Raw genomic sequence first — 6,000 nt, 5'->3', positions numbered from 1 at the left:
GCTGTACTTCACATCCCCTGACTATTTTAAGTGCTATGTTACCACTCTACTCTTACCACATTGTGAACTCCACGAAGAAAGGGACTTGTATGTTTTCAGTACTGTATCTTTCGGCACCAGAACAATGCTGGAACAAGATAGGCACTCCAAGATTGCATAGTACTGTGTGTGTGTGTTCAAATATACATAACATAGAATTTACCATTTTAACCATTTTTAAATATACTATTCAGTGGCATTAAGTACATTCACAATATTGTGCAACCATTGCCACTATCCATTTCCAGAACTTTTTCATTATCCTAAACTCCATACCCCATTAAACAATAGCTCCCATTCCCTCCCCCCAACCCCCCAGACCCTGGTACTCTCTGCTCTATCTTTCTGTCTCTATGATTTGTCTTTTCTAGGCACTACATGTAAATGGAAGCATACAATATATGTTATTTTTTGTCTGGTATCTTTCACTAACGTTTTCAAGGTCCATCTATATTGTAGCATGTATCAGAATTTCAGGCTTTTTAAGGCTGAAAAATAGTCAGTTGTATGTAGAGACCACATTCTGTTTATCCACTCACCTGCCAATGGACATTTGGGTTGTTTCCACCTTTTGACTATCTACACTAATAAAAGAGTAAGATGCAAATTGACCATACCTTCACAACACCCACCAGCCAATCAGGAGTGAGTATGCAAATCAACCCAACAAAGGTGGCGGGTTAATTTGCATACACAGGCACCGAGCAGCTGGGGGCAGCGCGGGATACTCGCTATGGTGACGACACAGGGGTTCCTCACTGCCCCAGCCGCTCCGAGCCTCTGGGCAGCGTGGGAAGGCAGAAAGGCGGCTCCAGGCCAGAGCAAAGGCGGTGACGGCAGCCAGGGGAAGGAAGGCCCATCTTGCACGGATCTTTGTGCATTGGGCCTCTAGTTATGAATAATGTTACTATGAACATTGGTGTACAAGTATCTGTTTAAGTCCCTGCTTTCAATTCTCTTGGGCAGGGGTCCTCAAACTTTTTAAACAGGGGGCCAGTTCACTGTCCCTCAGACCGTTGGAGGGCCGGATTATAGTTTAAAAAAAAACCATGAACAAATTCCTATGTGCACTGCGGGCCCGGGACGAGTCGGCTGTTAAGCAGGACAGGTAGCGGCACCCGGTGGGCCGGATAAATGTCCTCGGCGGGCCGCATGTGGCCCACGGGCTGTAGTTTGAGGACCCCTGCTCTTGGGTATATACCCAGAAGTGGAATTACTGTATCACATGGTAATTCTATGTTTGACTTTTTAAGGAACTGCTAAAGTTTTTCCAAAGTGAACTATGCTGTACACTTGAAACTAATATAATGTATGTCAACTGAAATTGAAATATAACTTGAAGAAATGTTTTAATCCTGCCCTACCTGGTTTGACTTAGTGGACAGAGTGTCAGCCTGCAGACTGAATGGTCCTGGGGTTCGATTCCGGTAAAGGGCACAGGCCTGGGTTGGGCTTCAGTCCCCAGTAGGAGGCCTGCAGGAGGTAGCAGATCCATGATTCTCTCTCATCATTGATGTTTCTATCTCTCTCTCCCTCTCCCTTCCTCTCTGAAATCAATAAAAGTATTTTTTAAATGTTTTAATCCTCACCTGAGGATATGTTTTTGTTTGTTTTATTTTAGAGAGAGAAAGAAAGGGAGAGGGAGGGGGAGGGAGAGAGAGAAAGAAGTAGAAAGAGAAAGAGACATGGAGACATAAATGGATTGCCTCCCTTACACATCCTACCAGAGATGGAACCAAACCTGGTTATGTGCCCTGACCAGGAATCGAACCCTAGACACTGGGCAACACCGGCCAGGGCTGGAATTGAAAAAAACTTCTTTTTAAAATTTAGATAGCATCTTTTAGCACACTGCCTTGACAACCAATCCAAGCTCAAATTTTTCCGTTATTGTTATTACTATTGTTGTTGCTTCATAGCTAATAATAAATAGTGAAGAGTAACAGAAACTGCTTCAAAAAGGCCTAAGACGGGTAGGAAAGATAGGAAGCAGAAGCCCAAAGAAATTGGGGCAGTGCGGGTATCACGAGGTCACATCTGCGGGCCACACACTGATTTCACCCAGTCCCAAACAGCCCCACCCAGGCTCACCGCCCAGCTCCCAAGCCCCGCCCCGCTCCCAAGCCCCGCCCCGCTCCCAAGCCCCGCCCCACTCCCAAGCCCCCATCCCCCCACCCCGCTCCCAGGCCCCGCCCCTTCCGGGCAGGTGGCGCCTGCGCCCTGGGCGTGTTTGCGCGCCGGAGCCCGTGGTGGTGGCACACTGTGCTTCAGGCGCAGGCCGCATTCGCAGGGCCCGGCGCCTCGTGGTGATGTAAGTTCCGGTTGCCCGGCTGAGTCGGAAGTGGGAACCCTCCAGGCAGGGAGACTGTCGCGTGTCGTCGCTGCTGGCTCTTCAGGCTCCGGTAAGAGAGCACCTCGCTTGCGGGGAGGGGATCGTGGAGTCTGCACCGGGTTTGTTCTCCCAGCCGAGCGCCAGCTCCGGCCTCTGCACTCTCACCTCCTCCCGGTTCCCTGCCCTGCGCTTTCCTGACCACCGACCCTCCGCGGGAACTTGGACCCTGTCTGATTTGGGAACACCTTGTATGCTCCAGCTTCTGGCATGGCTCCCACTCTTGGCCATTCCTCTCTGGGAAAGGCCGGGATGCTGGCCTTGCATTATCCGTGACTTCCTTTCTCTAGAACGTGCACCGAGTGGGTGGGGCTCCCTTCTTGTCGCCAAGTCCTTATGGAACCTGGAGGGATAACAGTATACAGAGTGGACAACAGATAGCCAGATGCCAGAGAAGATAGCATTAAACAGGAGTCCTGCTGCCCAAACCAGTTGAAAACATGTGGTTAGGTGTTGACGTTTCGTAAGCAAAGTGTCAGTTCGCCACTCAGACTGTGCTCCCTCGGAAGCAGGTTTCGGAGCCACTTCTATGAGTGAAGAACTGCAACTCGGGAGCTTACATTTGATGGGTCTTCTCTTTGGGACCAGAGTTTCACTCCCAGAGCAAGGATGTGTTCAGACTCGTTGCCAGGGACTGTAGGGTCTCCCATGGGGGCCCTCCTGAGATGACATTGGACCGGGTTAGGAAGGCTGTCTGCCTTTTTACTTGATGTTCTAGCGTGCTGATGTGTTGGGAGGATCTATTGCCCTATTCGAGGGGCCTGAAAGTAGTGTTGGGTGGAACATACAACAATGAATTTTTAATTCCTTTTTGTTTGATGTGTATATTACTCATCAAGACAGAGACCTACAGATTATGGTTTAATAGAGCTTGATTTTGATCACCCCAGTTTCACAAAGTGCTCCAGACATTTCTGTTTAAAAGCAATACAATGTCTGATGTTAAGGCATTTGTGTACTCTCCCCTTGGAAAGCTGATAAAGGTCCCTTAAGAGATTAGCGGTACTAGTTTTGTTTCTTTTCTTCTTATGATTATTTTTTAACTTATTGAGGTGACATTGGTTAATAGGATATATAGGTTTCAGGTGTGGGTTTCTGTGTGCCAAGATCTGTGTATTGCGCTGTGTGCCCACCACCCAAAGTCAAATCATCTTCCATCCCATATATTAGGGCCCTTTCTCCCCCCACCCCTTTCCCTCTGGCAGTCACCACACTGCTGTTTGTGTTCATGAATTTGTTTTATATCTCACACATGAATGAAATCATATGGTTTTTAGCTTTTTCTGACATTTCACTTAGCATAATGTTCTCAAGGTCCGTCCATGTTATCGTAAATGGTACTATTTCATTCTTTCTTATGGCTGAGTAGAATTCCATTGTGTGTATGGACCACATCTTATTCAGCCTTCTACCGCAGGACACGTTGGTGTTTCCATGTCTTGGCCACTGTGAATAATGCTGCAGTGAACATAGGGGCACATATATCTTTGTGAATACATGATTTCGAGTTTTTGGGTATAAGAGATGGATTGCTGGGTCATATTGTAGCTCAATTCTTAATTTTTTGAGGAATCACCAGACTGCTTTCCATAGTGGCTGTAGCAGTCTGCATTCCCACCATTAGTGAATGAGGGTTCCCTTTTTTCCACAACCTCTTCAACACTTGTTGTTGCTTGTCTTGTTGATAATGGCCACTCTAACAGGTGTGAGGTGGAATCTCATTGTAGTTTTGATTTGCATTTCCCTAACTGCCAGTGAGGTGGAACATCTTTTCATATATCTATTGGTTTGTATGTCTTCTTGGGAGAGGTGTATGTTTAGGTCCTCTCCCCACTTTTTTATTGAGTCTTTTGTTTGGTGTTGAGTTTTATGAGTTCTTTATATATTTTGGAAATTAAACTTTTGTTGGAGCTGTTGTTTGCAAATATCATCTCCCATTTGGCCGGCTATGTTTTTGTTTTGTTGTTGGTTTCTTTTGATGGGCAGAGCTTTTTAGTTTGTTATAGCCCCATTCATTTATTTTTGCCTTTGGAGTCAAGTTCATAAAATGTTCTCTATGAGCAAGGTCCATAAGTTTAGTACCTATGCTTTCTTCTATGTAATTTATTGTTTCAGATCTTATATTTAGGTCTTTGATCCATTTTGAATTAATTTTTGTGCAAAAGTTAATGGAAACAAACTGTAATCCAGTTTTTCTTTCGCATATGGCTTTCTAGTTTTGTTTTGTTTTTAATATATTGATTTTTTTACAGAGAGGAAGGGAGAGGGATAGAGAGTTAGAAACATCGATAAGAGAGTAACCGATCAGCTGCCTCCTGCACACCCCCTACTGGGTATGTGCCCGCAACCAAGGTACATGCCCTTGACCGGAATCGAACCTGGGACCCTTCAGTCCGCAGGCCAACGCTCTATCCACTGAGCCAAACCAGTTAGGGTGGCTTTCCAGTTTTCCCAGCACCATTTATTGAAGAGGTTTTCTTTACTCCATTGTGTGTTTCTGGCTCCTTTATTGAAAATTATCTGTGCATATACATGTGGTTTTATAGCTGGGCTCTCTATTCTGTTCCATTGATCTGTGTGTCTGTTTTCTGCCAATGCCATGCTGTTTTGATCATCGTAGCTCTGTAGTGTAATTTGAAGTCAGGTAGTGTGATACCTTCAGCTTCATTCTTTTTTTTTTTTTTTTTTAAATATATATTTTATTGATTTTTTTACAGAGAGGAAGGGAGAAGGATAGAGAGTTAGAAACATCGATGAGAAAGAAACATCGATCAGCTGCCTCCTGCACACTCCCTACTGGGTATGTGCCCGCAACCAAGGTACATGCCCTTGACCAGAATCGAACCTGGGACCCTTGAGTCCGCAGGCCAATGCTCTATCCACTGAGCCAAACTGGTTAGGGCCAGCTTCATTCTTTATTCTCAGTATTGCTTTGGCTATTTGGGGTCCTTTGTGGTTCCATATAAACCTGATGATTTTTTTATTCTCTATCTTTTAAGAGTGGCATTGGGATTTTGATGGGGAATGCATTAAATATGTATATGGCTTTGGGTAATAAGGCCATTTTAACTGTCTTGATTCTCCCAATCCACGAACATGGAATATTTTTTCCATTTTGTTGTCTTTTTCAATCTCTTTTAATTTTGCTTTGTAGTTTTCAGTATATAAGTCTTTCATGTTCTTTGTTAAGTTTATTTCTAGATATTTTATTCTTTTGGTTACAATTGCAAAAGGAATTTTTTCATTTCTTTTTCTGAAGTTTCATTGTTAGTATACAAGAAGGCTAGCAGTACTGTTTTAAACAAGAGATTGAATCAGGGGACTGTGAGAGGATTTTGTAGAATGGAGATAGACAGCTATAACAGATGTAGATCCTTGTAGTGAGTATATCAGAGTGAAACATATTTTTAAGGAGTACATTAAACAATAATCAAATCCAAAAGCTCTAAAGATTGGTAGTTGTGCTATCCCTACGGCTAACAACAGGATAGTGTCATATCTCTATGGCAGTTGAAAGTAGCAGACTCTAAATTACCAGTGACGTTGAATTTAAAACAAAATATCAAGGTTCC

At 44.2% G+C, this 6,000-nt stretch overlaps 1 protein-coding gene across 2 annotated transcripts in view; it reads left to right on the top strand.

Annotated features, from left to right (window-relative positions):
- The first annotated feature begins 2,230 nt into the window (after window positions 1-2,230).
- UBE4A (ubiquitination factor E4A) overlaps window positions 2,231-6,000 on the top strand; it is a 47,671-nt gene continuing 43,901 nt past the window's right edge. Inside the window, exon 1 of one of the 2 annotated variants that reach the window (XM_080642296.1) lies at window positions 2,231-2,441. The gene's annotated coding sequence lies outside the window, so the exon portion shown is untranslated. The remainder of the gene's footprint in view (window positions 2,442-6,000) is intronic. The other variant, XR_013959084.1, reaches the window with a different exon arrangement.

The sequence above is a fragment of the Plecotus auritus genome (genome assembly GCF_963455305.1).
Source record: "Plecotus auritus genome assembly, chromosome: 9".
Classification (NCBI taxonomy): domain Eukaryota; kingdom Metazoa; phylum Chordata; class Mammalia; order Chiroptera; family Vespertilionidae; genus Plecotus; species Plecotus auritus.
The sequence above is the reverse complement of the archived record's forward strand: the minus strand, read 5'-3'. Positions and strand labels throughout refer to the sequence as shown.